Source organism: Scyliorhinus canicula, chromosome 20 (genome assembly GCF_902713615.1).
Source record: "Scyliorhinus canicula chromosome 20, sScyCan1.1, whole genome shotgun sequence".
NCBI lineage: Eukaryota > Metazoa > Chordata > Chondrichthyes > Carcharhiniformes > Scyliorhinidae > Scyliorhinus > Scyliorhinus canicula.
In genome coordinates this window covers 42,515,259-42,529,534 of record NC_052165.1, presented here as the reverse complement: position 1 = coordinate 42,529,534, position 14,276 = coordinate 42,515,259, and the positions used below count along the sequence as shown (strand labels likewise).

The 14,276-nt window shown below is 44.8% G+C and overlaps 1 protein-coding gene across 7 annotated transcripts in view; it reads left to right on the top strand.

Annotated features, from left to right (window-relative positions):
* The window catches only part of LOC119954877 (anoctamin-4), a 242,162-nt gene that overhangs the window by 86,726 nt on the left and 141,160 nt on the right, over positions 1 to 14,276 (top strand). Inside the window, exon 1 of one of the 7 annotated variants that reach the window (XM_038780492.1) lies at positions 3,243 to 3,391. The exons of 4 other annotated variants lie outside the window; for them this stretch is intronic. The gene's annotated coding sequence lies outside the window, so the exon portion shown is untranslated. Of the gene's footprint in view, positions 1 to 3,242; positions 3,392 to 3,487; positions 3,619 to 3,788; positions 3,954 to 14,276 lie in introns of those variants that run through there. 2 more of the 7 variants (XM_038780491.1, XM_038780493.1) reach the window with 2 other exon arrangements.

Below are 14,276 nucleotides of genomic sequence, written 5' to 3'. Positions count from 1 at the left end.
TATAACGTTGAGTTAGAAGATCCGCCATGATCACAATGAATGGCGGAGCAGGCTTGGAGGGCCTTCTCCTGCTCCTATTTTCTATGTTCCTATGATAATGTGAAATACAGAATGATGATATACTCTTCACCGTTCATGTAACGCCAGGATAAATTGGCTCCTTGAAGCTGGTCTCTTTGACCAAGCTTTTTACAATGTTTATGTGGTTCAGTGTCAAGTTTTGTCTGAATACACTCCTGTGAGTGTCTTGCGCCGTTTTACCATGTTAATGGCACTATATAGATGCTTGTGTAGTAGTACGTGATAGGAACTTCATGATGTGAGCTAAGTATTATACATGTGTCATTTGATCTGTAGCTGTCCTCACATGGTATTTGTTATCCATTGCCTGTTCATTGTCATTAGCTACTGAGTATAGACCCTAGTGTGCTGACAGCATTGCATTGTCCTCAACTCAATTCATCTCATGTGTAACAGAACTGAGTCATGAATTTGGATCAGTTTTGGAGCACTTTGCTTTTTTTTAGTTCACTGTCTTCAATGTCGTCTTTCTGTGATCTCCTTATGTGCCTGGGATTAGATTTTGTTTGATAACACTTCTGTGAAGTATCTTGGGACAATTCTATGTTAAGGATCCTTATGAAGTGTCACATAACAAGAAAGTTGAAGCCCATAGAATAAAAGGGACCGTGGCAGCATGGATACAAAGTTGAGTCAGAGATAGGAAACAGAGAGTTGTGGTGAAGGACAGGAAGGTTCCCCAGGGATCGGTATCGGATCATTGCTTTTCTTGATCCATATCAATGCTCTGGACTTAGTGTACAGGCACAATTTTTAAATTTTCAGATGACACAAAACCCAGGCCCTGTGAACTGTGAGGAGGATGATGATAGGCTACACGAGGGCAGAAACAGACTGCTGGAATGACAGATGAAATTTAATGTAGAGACATTTTTCATTTTGGTTGGAAGAATGAGGAGAGATAATATGAAATAAAGGCAATAAAAACAAGGCACAGGAGCATAGCTACCTGGGAGATTATGTGCACAAACCATTGAAGGTGACAGGGCAAATTGAGAGAGTGGTTAATATAACATCTGGATTCCTGGGCTTTCTAAATAGAGGCATAGAGTACAAAACCAAAGGCATCATGTTAAACTTGTATAGAAGACTGGTTTGACCTCAATTAGAGTATTGCTTCCAGTGGGCACCGTATTTTGGAAAGGATGTGAATGCATAAGAGAGGATGAAGGAAAGATTCATGAGAATAGATCCACAGATGAGGAACTTCACGTACATCAAGACTGAAGAAGTTGGGACTGTTTTGCTTGGAGAATGGCAGGCTGAGGAAATTTGATAGAGGTGTTCAAAATCATGAAGTGTCTGGACAGAGTAGATAGGGAGGAACTGGTCTCTTTGATGGAAGGATTGAGAACGAGAGGGCACAGAGTTAAGGTAATTGGCAAAGGAACCAAAGATGACGGGAGGGAAAACTTCTTCACACAGCGACTGGTTAGGATCCGGACTGCACTGCTTGAGTATGTGGTGGTTTTCAAAAGGCAAGTGGAAATTCTCTTATGAGAAGAGATTAGCAGGGCTCCAGAGAAAAGGCAGGGTAGGGGGAACTAGTCAAGTTGCCCTCACATCCACATGTCTGTGTGGATTTCACCCCCACAACCCAAAGATGTTCAGGTTAGGTGGATTGGCCACGCTAAATTGCCCCTTAATTGGAAAAACAAATAATTGGGTACTTGAAATTTATAAAGAAGAAAAAAAGTTGCTCTGACAGAGAGCTAGTAGAGACAGGACGAAGCAAATGTGTTGTAACCATTCTGTGAGCAAGTTGTTATTCTGTTCCAATAACTCAAAGATACTCCTTTTTATGATGAATCCCCAAAAGTTTACCAATTTATTTAACTCTACATTCCTTAATTAATATCTTTGGGATACCGTGTACTTTTTCAATCCAAGTTAGGAAACCATTTGCACTGTTGTTATGAAGCACTCTGGGCAGGATTCTCTGCTGGCCGACGCCGGGATCAGGAAACGCAATTGGGCGGAGAATCGGTTCCGAGGCTGAAATCACAGCGGGTGCCGATTTTGCACTAAATCGCAATTCTCCATTGCGTCGACAGCAGCGTCAATGCATTCAGAACGCATGTACAGTAAACAGCATTGGCATATCATTTGTGGTCCTGACCCAGTATTCTCTGGGGCCTCTGCAATTGTCCGCCTCCAATGAACGGAATTCCTGACAGTGAGGTTCATTTGTGCTTTTAAAAATCGAGAAACAGGCGCCGTGGCTGCTGAGGGAGAGAGACGGGGTACGGAAAGTGTCCAACATTACCATAGTTTGCTGACAGTTGTGCCACTGGCTGGGCAGGGCTTCTGTCAGGGCTGGGGGGAGTAGCTGGGGGTGGCCAGGAGGTGGGCTGTGGGGTCAGAATGGATGGGCATGGAACACTATTGCCAAACCTGATAGGCAGCCATGCAGCTGCACACGCCACTGACTGCCCACTGTGAACTTAGGGCCATGGGTCGTATCGGTGTCCCCCACCATCCCCCAGGCCACCCCACTCGGTGCACTCTGGCCCCAGCCAACCCATCAGACAATGGATGCACTCCAGCTAAACCAGTGCCATCTTGTTGGCTGGGATGAGTGTGTGTGTCCTGTCACAGTGTCAAGACCCCACCGATATATTTGCCAGATTTAGCAATACTTCCAATGGACAGAAAGCTCCCAGCTTCCCAGCCAGGTGTGTTTGAATAGGTTCTTTGCAGAGACATTTTGTGAGTATTATTTGCTAAACACTATAAGTGGGTGGTCACAGTGGTTAGCACTGTTGCTTCACAGCGTCAGGGTCCCAGGTTCGATTCCTGGCTTGGGTCACTGTCTGCATGTTCTCCCCGTGTCTGCATGGGTTTCCGCCGGGTGCTCCGGTTTTCTCCCACAAATCGTGCTTGTTAGGTGAATTGGATATTCTGAATTCTCCCTCTGTGTACCCAAACAGTATCCCTGGAGTGTGGCGACTAGGGGCTTTTCGCAGTAACTTAATTGCAGTGTTAATGTAAGCCTACTTGTGACAATAATCAAGATTGAAAAAAATGAAGTGACTATATTTGATTGTGGTGGAGCTTCTCACTGCGAATGTTACTCTTTCAGTTGGTGCCCATGTGCTGATTCACTTCATTCTGCTGCAATTGGCTGACTGCAGTCACTGCTCAAGAATACTAAAATCTTCATGCAGCTCATGGTCCAAACGAGCAGAAACCAGCTTCGGTGAACAAGCTGCGGCGAGTGGCCCATTGTGAGTGATTCTGATAGTCAGAATCAGTCAAGTGGATGCAGAATATCTTCAGCAGGGCTGTTTATAACCGCTCTGATCCTTGGGTGATTAATTAATTAAACCCCTTATTTTTTGTTATTGTTGTTTTTGTTTACAATGCCAGTAAGGTGATTTGCTGAGTTTTTGCTCCGGGGTGTCTTGTGTTCTGCATCCTTCTGAATGGCCTGGACAATTGCTGTGCTCTAATTTCTAATGCTGGTTAAGACTCTGCCGGCAATAGATAAATCTAAATGGTCGATGCAGTTGTGACTGGATCTTCATGCCTCTATTGGTAGGTGCTGAGATGTTTGCGGTCGTTATGTTCGGTCTTCAGTTGTAGATTGCTGCATACTACAGTTCAGTGACCTTCAGCCTCTGCAAGGGCAAAATAAAATTGTAGTCATTAAAAAATATATAAGACCTTCTCAATCTCGAGTTGTATCTGAATGGTTTGAAACGGGCGGAACGTAGCTGGAGGAATTCGAGTGCACTTTATAATGTTTTGTACTTTTGCATGTCCTTGATGAGGAGTGAGTAGCTTTGGGTATTTAACTGATGGACCCTCCAGGCTGTGGGTGCGAGGAGTTGTCTGTAGCATTGCTGTTCTGGATTCGGGGATGTTGTAAGGTAGAGCGGCTCGGATCTGTTTTTCGCGCGGATGTGTTGTGTACGTGCTGAAAGTTGCAGGTCCGATTCTCGTGTGTGTGTGTGTGTGTGAAGCAAAAGCATCATCTAAATGACATTGTAGAACTAGTCTCTGAACACAGCTGAATATCCTGCGAGGTCGCTGGATCAGTAAACCATGCACTCACTCCCTGGGCTGTACCCGTGTTTAAAACCTGTGCAATGTTTAAAATGTTAATTATTTGCAACGGGCTGTGTTGCTATTTGCTTCCCTGAATTGAGTGCAAGATGTTAACGGAATGGTGACCTTGTGGAAGGAAAGCTGTCTATTTAAAAATCACCCCTCCACTGTAGGCTTATCCTTTCAGTATATCCAGGGGGAGGAGAAAAAGCAATGCAGGCAATATATACCTCAAGAGATTTTGTAACGGACCCCTTCACTCTTGGCTAAACAGAATGGAGAATTTGAATCTGTAAACCTCTTTGGCAAATCAAATGTGGGAAAAAGCTGCACAGTACTTGTCTCTGATCATCTACTGCAGGGCATTCTATTGGCACATAGACAAGATATTGTAAGAGTTATCAGCTGAGTCACTGCAGTTCTTATCCCATGTCTATTGGAAAGAAGAATATTTGTGTGATTTAACCAAAAAAACTGCTGCTTTTAATGACTGCTATCCCAGAATCATTTTTAAAAATCTCCTTTCCTTTTTTTGTATAGAGCCAGTCTGTTTTTCACAAGGGAGGCTAAGTGCTAACTGATAATGAGATTACTTTTTAAAATAGACTGGAACATATTAAATTACTGCGTTAAATTGTCATTTATAGAGAGTCGTGAATTCATTTGCCTGAATTGTTTTGGGCCAGCTGTGACAGAGCAGAAATTGAGATCGATTCTTCTCCATCCTGTTGCTCAGGGTGAAGAAGAATATTGAAGTATTGGAAGGAATTATGTAAGTTTTGTTGCTGTATCAGTTCTAGGTTTAAAAACTTATTGCATATCTTGGATGTTTACAGTGTAACAGAGTTCATTTGACTGTAGCCAATCCAAAACAACTTTTTAATGGCCACTGATACAGTGAAACTTGGGTTTTATTTTCATTTGAATTTTCAAGCTACTGAGCGGATGAACTAGAAAAATGATTTTCAAAAAGATTGTTTGCCTCATTTTCAAGTTGGTTAAGTGTGTAGAGAAGGGGGATGAAAACTGAATCTGCAGGAAAGGCTTGTGCATTTTAACACCTTGTTTTTAAAAATAAACTTGGATGTTTTGTTAACTAGTTTTTAAAAAGGGATTTTTGAATAAACATCATCCAATATGTATTCTGTTAAATGAGATCAATGAACACTCTTGATGGAGTCATAGTTTCATTACAATCTTCTGGTGTTGTAAAATATGACATTGCTTTAAAAAGCTCCATAAATGGGTGGTGCCGTGGTTAGCACTGCTGCCTTATGGCACCAAGGACCCAGGTTTGATCCCAGCCCCAGGTCACTGTTGCACGTTCTTCCCGTGTCTGCATGGGTTTCGCCCCACAGCCCAGAAAGATGTGCAGGGTAGGTGGATTGGCCATGCTAAATTGCCCCTTAATTGGGGGGGAGGAAATAGAATTGGGCTCTCTCAATTTATATTAAAATAAACTCCAGAAAATAAAGTTCTGTCTTCTTGAGCAGGCTTGGGCTATTCACTCGTAAGAGGAGACCCGATAGAGGCCTTTTAAAATGCACTGTTGCTTCACAGTGCCTGGGTCACTATCTGTGCAGAGTCTGCACGTTCTCCCAGTGTCTGTGTGGGTTTCCTCTGGATGCTCCAGTTTCCTCCCACAAGTCCCGAAAGATGTATTGAATTCTCCCTCCGTGTACCCGAACAAGTTCTGTAGAGTGGCGACTGGGGGATTTTCGTGGGGGATTTTCACAGTAACCTCATTGCCGTGTTAATGTAAGCCTATTTGTGACAATAATAAAGATTATTATTAAAAATTGTGAAAAGCATTTATTAGAGCAGCAGATACCTGGAAACCAACACCTGAAGGTTCCTTCCAAGTCACTCACCACCCTGACTTGGAAATATATCACCATTCCTTTACTGTCGCTGGGACAAACTTCCTCCCTAACAGCACAATGGGCGTACCTACACCTGAAGGACTGCAGCGGTTAAAGAAGGTGGCTCACCACCAACTTGCTGATGGGCACTAAATGCTGGCCTAACCAGTGACACCCACATCCCGTAAATGAATTTTAAAAATTATGGGTCCGAAACACCATCTTAAAGATTTATTCCCTCTACCACAAGAACACACTATACTAATATGGACCCTTTGAGAGCTTGTCCAAACTTGTGGCCTTTGCCACTGCATCGGGACACCAGCTGCAAGTTCCCCTCCCAAGCTGCACACCATCCTGACTTGGAGCAAACTTGTCATCCTTTTACTGTCGCTTGGTCAAAATCCTGAAACTCACTCCCTCACCACACTGCCTGTACCGACACCACATGGATTGTTGTGGGTCAAGTTGACTGCTGCCCATCTTCCCGAGGGCCATGAATGCTGGCCTGGTCTTGCTAGTGATACACTCATTCTATGAATGATATTTAAATTGTGGAGGAACTGTATCCGATTGAGTGAGCCTTGGTGTCCATTTGGAGTTTAGAAGATTGAGAGGAATTTTAAGATCCTGAGGGGATGCTAAAAGAATGTTTCCCTTTTGAAAGACCCAGTCCTATGAAGATAGAGATGAAGACCCGATCCTACTGAGATGGCAATGAAGAGAATTTTTACCTCCCGAGGATGGTTATCTATGGAATTCTTTTCCTCCGAGAAGGGAGGTTCGGTCACAACGTAGCCCAGGCTGAGCTAGATGAAGTCTTGACTTGGGAGTCAAGTGAGTTGGGAGAGTTTAGCAGGTAGGCAAGAAAGTGGAGTTGAACCCACAGTGGAGCTGAGTGCTTGTCATGGCTTCTCAATTTGTATGTTAGTATGAGTCACTAACAGATCAAATAAATGTTTTTTAGGTGGTGTTTCTTTAGAGCTGTGAGAAGTGGTTGAAGGAGGACATGATGCATTTAAGGGAGCCTGCTGTATGCGTGAATGAGGGCTGAATGGGAGGATGGTATGTGGAGTATAAACATTGCCATGCATCAGATGGGCAGAACAGCCCATCTGCTGTAGCTTCTAATTTTAAATAAATTTAGAGTATCCAATTTAGCATGGCCAATCCACCTACCCTGCAGATCTTTGGGTTGTGGAGGCGAAACCCACACAATCACGGGGAGAATGTGCAAACTCCACACGGACAGTTACCCAGTGCCGGGATCTAACCTGGGACCTCCAGTGCCGCAAGGCAGAATGCTAACCACTGCGCCACCGTGCTGCCTCGCTATAGGTTCTATTAATTGTTTTGAAGCTAGTAATTATTTTGGGTCTGTTCTCAGCTGGACAGCATGGTATAGTTGAGTGCATATTAATACCAAGCTGTTAACATATGCATATTGGGCATTTTTCTTTTATTTTGTTGTTGTACCCTTGATCATCTTTTGGTGTATTGAAGGTGTAGGGAAGATGCACTTGACCCAATCTGGTGATTATTGGATGACATATTAACAGAAAGATGAGGCCCCAGGACCATGAGATGGACTTGGTTATTAGGAGTCCACAGCCAGTGGTGATTTTTAAAATATTCTCAGTGGCAATTGAGCCAAATATTACACATATATCACGCTGTACTGAAGGCATAACTTGATCGATGTAGATCAGTGTTTTTCAAACTTTTTTTTTTCCCCGGACCTACTTTTGCCATCTGGCTGCCCTTCACGACCCACCCCGCATTCAATTACCTTGAATGCAAAAAGGGAACCTGCTTGGTCCTCCAATCAGGTTCACAGGAGGGGAGGGCAATGTGCATAGCAAGGGCAGAGTTATTTAATTCCTGTGCGTCATCTTCATCTTTGAGAATGGATAATCCAAGCTCTCGCATTATGGTCGTCATGAAGGGCAAAGTAACAAAGTTCTTGGGCTGGATTCTCTGCTGGCGGGATGCTCCGTTTTGCTGGCAGCCCGGGGGTTTCCCGACAGTGTGGGGCTGCCCCACAATGGGAATCCAGTCGGCATAACGGAACATTCCGCCGGCGGGGTGAACCTGAAATGTGATGTGGCGGAGAGGAGAATCCAGCCCCCTGTTTTTACTCTGCACGGGACAATCGTCTGAGATGTTTCACCAGAATGCAGACAGCCTCAATGCTGTTTGGCCATGTTTTCAGTATGCTGTCACAGGTCAGGTACATCAGTGTAGTTTTGCATTTGGCGAGAGTTGGAAGTTAATAACTGACCCTGGAGTCTCAAACACAAGTATTACACTTTTTCACCCAGCACTTCTCTTTCAAAATCTGAACCAGCTTCTCGTTATCAGTAGTTCTCTGCATATAACACACATGGGCTTTGCATCCTTATTTGTATTGGCACAATTGATGAAACCATACCTCAAAAAATCATCTTTACAGTGCTTTGTTCCCCATTTCTCCGTTGTAGTCTGTTAACCAGAGGTGCAGACCCCTGTACAAAGCTAACACTAGTATTGCTCTGTCCTGTCCTGGACTCTCCTGTGCAGTGCTCTCCAGATTCAGATATGAGATCCTGGCTGATAGTGCATTGCCTATTGGCCATCTCTTTCTTGGAACACACCTTCTTCCATTCAGCTCTCTTCTGTGATTTATTGCCAAAAACGCATGCAGAATGTGTGACCTGCTCGCTGCTGCCACTAATGGCCGGGAGACTCGCATAGCCTTACTTCGTTCTCATTTGAAAGGTGGCAGACGCTGCCATTCTCAATAAACATGCTGGTAGTGGCCATTGTGTGCTTCAGCCTAGATTGGGACCACAATGAAAATGCCACAACCAATTGAATCATAAAATTTACAGTGCTGAAGGAGGCCATTTGGCCCATTGAGTCTGCAACCGACTATGAAAAGAGCACCCCACCCAACCTTTTTGGACACTTATTAGCATAGCCAATCCACTTAATCTGCACCTCTTCGGACTGTGGGAGGAAACCCACACAGGTGCAGGGAGAATGTACAAACTCCGCACAGACAGTGACCCAAGCTGGGAATCGAACCTGGGGCTGTGAAGCAACTGTGCTAACCACTGTGCTCCACGACCTGCCCATGACCTACCCATGAGTCAGGACCCGTACTTTAAAAAAAACCCTGATGTAAACTACCATTTGTAATTAACATTTTCTGAGAACAATTTCCCCAAGTAACCAATACCTGGTTGATCTGAAGGCATGCAGCTATTTTAACCCGAGGCTGGATAGAGGTGCTGGTGGGACCTTTTTTAGTGAGCAGTGTACCACAAACTATGTTTTCTGTTATCTCTCATTTTAGGTTTATTCATAAAATATAAAATACATTACGTTATCCAATTATACCTCTTTGTGGATGAGAATGTTACTGATCTACATTCTTCTCTCTCAAAATCAGCTTGGAGCACCTTAACTCAATAATCATCACCTTATTGAGTCTGAAGGTAGTGGGTTCATTCTAGAGACCTGAGCACAGGGTCAAGGATGGCACTCTGTACAGTACTATTGGAATGCTGTCACAGTGCTAACCGTGTGCTACCAATTGTAAAAGGAATTATAAAAATGCAAATTGAAGTCCAAGAATGCTTAATGCATTCATTTGTGTCTCTCAGTATCAACACCTATTACTTCCGCTATTGAGCCTCCACCAAAGTTGGGAGGGGTCTTTGATTCTGTTGTCCGCTTTCCCCAGGCAGTGGGAGGTGTAGATGGAGTCAGTGGATGGGTGGCATGTTTGTGTGATGGACTAGGCTGTGTTCCCGACTCTCTGAAGTTTCTTAAGGTATTTGGCCGAGCGGTTGCCATACCAGGCTGTGATGCAGCCAGATAGGCTGCTTTCTATGATGCATCTGTAAAAGTTGGGAAGAGTCAGTGTGGACATTTCCTCCATTCCCTGAGCAAGTATAGGTGCTATTGTGCTTGCTTGGTGGTAGTGTTGATGTGGGTGGACCAGGGCAGATTATTGGTGATGTGCACTCCTAGGAATTTGAAGCTGTTTGAACTCCCGTCTTCCCCACTTTGCTTACTCACTTAATCTGTCACTGTTTGCAACATTATCTTCCTGTCTCCATTACTTGCTGTGCTCCTTAGTGAAATTGCATTTGAAATTTCACTGATATTTCTTCAATTGAATTCAATAAATCTCCTAACTTGTGGACTGGCACCTGATAAATGACCCACTATGATTCCAGACTGTTGTAAGAACCTGGCTGGCTGTCCTTTTGGGGACGTGTACCTGTCCCAACAGATAACTTGTGGTGTATAGTTCCCTTTTTAAGAGTCAATAGGGCCCCAGAAAAAAAACATCAGGGGACCAGGATAGGGGCCCACCCTAACAAGTGTGGGCTTCTGCCTTTGATCTCTGAATGCTGGCAGGGAGCCAATAAGCTGCAAGACTCTTATTATTTTTTCATACCTAGCTGGTGAGCCATTATTGCATTGGCGATGAGGATGAAGCAGTATATGGGACCTTTTGAGATCGGAGTCGGATTGTAAAACAGCAGTGTGCAAGAAAAATGGTTCTATGGTCAATCGATCCCTTTGATGCCTCCATTGAAGATTCTGAAGAATATCAGTGTTACTTTATGGCCAAAGGAGGAGGGGAAGAAGGCAATCCTTTCAGTGTTGGACCCAGGCGCAGAGTCCAATCGGCAGCCTTACATCAGCAAATGTGCCTGATTTCTAGTTCATCAGTGAGACAGTGTGCCTCCGCCAGCACACTAACATCCAAAACCCTCAGTCATCCGGCAGCGTGCCCAAGAAGAGACCATTGCAACTGACCGAATGAAGCTAAGGCAAATCGCTGAGCATGGGGTCCGCCTGAACATTATGCTCTGAGATGGTGGCCATCCAGAGAAAGCGGTCAGTGGAGACCTATAAAATTTAAATGTGGAAGATGGTGCTTGTGATGGAGAGGAGAGTGCACACAGGAGCTTGTGTGTAAAATGGCAGCGCAGTTCATCTGTTAGGGCTGGAAGCTGCAGTGAGCCGTGGTCAAAGGTGAAAGTACTAGTTTTAAACTTTACACAAATGTAGCAGCAAGCAGGTTCTGAATTAGGAGAGTGAATGCAACACAGGATCGACTGTGTTATCGGTGCCAGAATCTTGCAGATGTAAGAAAGCAGAATGCTATTCATGCTACCAGTAGGGGCACATCACACACAATATCCCTACAAATTGTTCATGTGAACAACATGAAAGTTGGCAAGGTATCCCCCATCACGGTACTTTTGGTTAATTGGAAGTAGACACTGGAGCATCTGTTACTGTAATAGGGGAACAGGGAAGAAGTTTGGCCTTTTGGGTTAATTAGCAACCTAAACAGGAGAGGCCATCACTATCACGGACGCTACCACTGTACCAGTGAGATATTAGCAGCAATCTGCTTCATTCCCACAGGACCAAGTCTACTGGGCCGCAACTGGCTCAAAAAAGGGCATAATCCTCCGGCCCACGCTGTATCAGAAAAACAACTTGCCACGGCAGAGTGTGGCTGGTGAAAGCTGGGAGACCCCAGCTTTCCTGGGATCTACCCAAGTTTGGCATTGAATCTCGCGAGACGTTGCAATGGGCGGGATCACCCAAATTCTTTCTAACAAATCTACAGATTAGAGCTAGGCAGTAAGCCCGAGAGGTATGAGGCTTTGGGATTCATTTAATCCCTTTGCCTCGGAGATCTCTGGCGAGCACTCAAGACGGAACACCACACCGGTGTCTCCAAGGGATTGGAGGTCCCTAGCTGGCCTGGCACTTATGGCATCCTTTGGGCAGGATGGTGCTCTGGAACTGCTGGTGTCATCTGGACATCCTGGCAGTGCCACCTGGGTGCTAGGGTAGCACTCAGTTGGCATTTGCACGATTGGGCTGGGGTTGCCTGGTGTGGATGTTTGGGGGCAGGAGGGGGAACAGGGTGGGTCACGCTGAATTGGGAAGGGGAAAAAAGAATTGGGTATGTAAATTTATAAACCATTTTTAAAAAAGGAAACTATCCCACCAAACACATCAGGAAGTTGGAGCATATGAATATACATGTGCAGGAAATTGTGGTGGTGCAAAACCTCGGTACATTGCCAGTTTCAGTTGACTAGTATGGGACCAGCGGAGACCTGCTGTTATCCAAAGTGAAGCATGGAATATTGGCAGGATGGACTAACGAGAGTGAAGCATGGAATATTAGCAGGATGGACTAACGAGCTGGTATCTGAAGAAATGAAGCCATACTGTATTCGGAATGTGAAGACTCCAACACCCTGCTGTACCAGGAAGGGAGTTTGCTTTTGGCTGGATTACATAGTGCCCATCCAGATGTGTCAAATTTGAATGGTGCCATAAGTGCCAGGCCACCAAACAGCTTCTGCCTGTAGTCATTTAGTGGCCTGGCATATATGCTGACCGAGGTTAGTTAACCACTACGATCGGTGCTAATTTGTAACCAAAGTTGCCTGCTACAGCCCCTTTGCACTTGCAAATGGCCTGGTCGGCAATGGGTGTGTATCCATATTTTGGGGCACTGATTTTACTCCTGATGTCCATTGGAAGTGTTACAAATTAATTCTCCGATGCCACAGTTGAGAAATTAGTGTTTTGCAACCCATGGGCCATCTGATGCTCCTAACCCGCAGATCATAATCAGTAAGGAAAGGCAACCATACCTCCTCTACGATCACCCTCAACACCAGTGTCCGACAAGGCTGTGTCCTCGGCCCCCTACTATACTCCTTCTACTACGACGACAACGTCGTCAAATTCCTCTCCGACTCGATTTGCAAATCTGCTGATGACACCACCATAGTGGGTCGAAGGAGTCCAGGAATGAGATAGAGAATCTGGTGAACTGGTGCAACGACAATAATCTCTCCCTCAATGTCAACAAAATGAAGGAGATTGTCATTGACTTCAAGAAGCCCCTGTCTACATCAATGGGAATGAAGAGCTTCAAGTTTTAGGTGTCCAGATTACCAACAACCTGTCTTGCCCCCCCCTCCCCCCCCCCAATGCCGGCACTATAGTTAAGAAAGCCCACCAATGATTCTACTTTCTCTAAGGAAATTTGGCATGTCAGCTACGACTCTCTCCAACTTCTACAGATGCACCATTTGAAAGCATTATTTCTGATTTGTACCACAGCTTGGTATGGTTCCTGCTGTGCCCAATACCGCAGGAAACTACAAAAGGTTGTGAATGTAGCCCAGTCCATCACACAAACCGGCCTCTCAACCATTTACTCTGTCTATGATTCCTGCTGCCTCGGAAAGGCAACCAGCCTAATTAAGGACCCCACGCACCCCAGACATACACTCTTGTCACCTTCCGTCGGGAAAAAGATATAAAAGTTTGAGGTCACGTACCAACCGACTCAAGAACGGCTTCCCTGCTGCCATCAGACTTTAGAATGGATCTACCTCGTTAAGTTGATCTTTTCTCTACACCCTAGTTATGACTGTAACATTATAATCTGCAGTCTCTCCTTCCCTATGTACGGTATGCATTGTCTGTAAAGCATGCAAGAAACAATACTTTTCAATGTTTTTAATAATACATGTGACAATAATAAATCAAATCAAAAGTAATAGTTAAGTGCTGAATTTCACCACTCCACAACCACTTCCACAAAAAGCTTATCTGGCTGTGCCTCTGATCTTTTTGTGATTGGCCTTTCCCCTCCCTGGCAAATTCACTTGGGCAAGATGAACGAACCAGTATGTCAGAAGTTTCAAGCCGGGTCCTATGAGCTGTAGCCAAAACAGGATAGTTGTCTTATTAAGTGAATGTGCAACATAGAATTGTCAGGAAACCTGTGGGCTATTTACATGGTCAGAGTAGTGTAGAGAGAGAAATACAGCACAGAACAGGCCCTTCGGCCCACGATGTTGTGCCAAACTTTTGTCCTAGGTTAATCATAGAATTTTGGACACTAAGGGCAATTTTTCATGGCCAATCCACCCAACCTGCACATCTTTGGACTACTGTAGTACCGAGTCGGCCTGTGACAGGAGAGTTCTGCCATCGCCTCAGACACCATCGGGTGCGATCCTTCCGGAAAGCCGAAACTATCAGAGACTACATCTGACATTGAATGACTTGGTCCCCTGTTCACTGTATAAAAGAACTTGGGAAGGGATATGTCGGCCAATAGGGTCACATGATTCAGGGTGGGGTTTACCCTAGGGGGTGTGGGCTTTTGCCTCAGACAGATTCCCGGCTGACTGACCAACACAAAGCTGTAAGTTCCTAAAGTTGGTTATATTA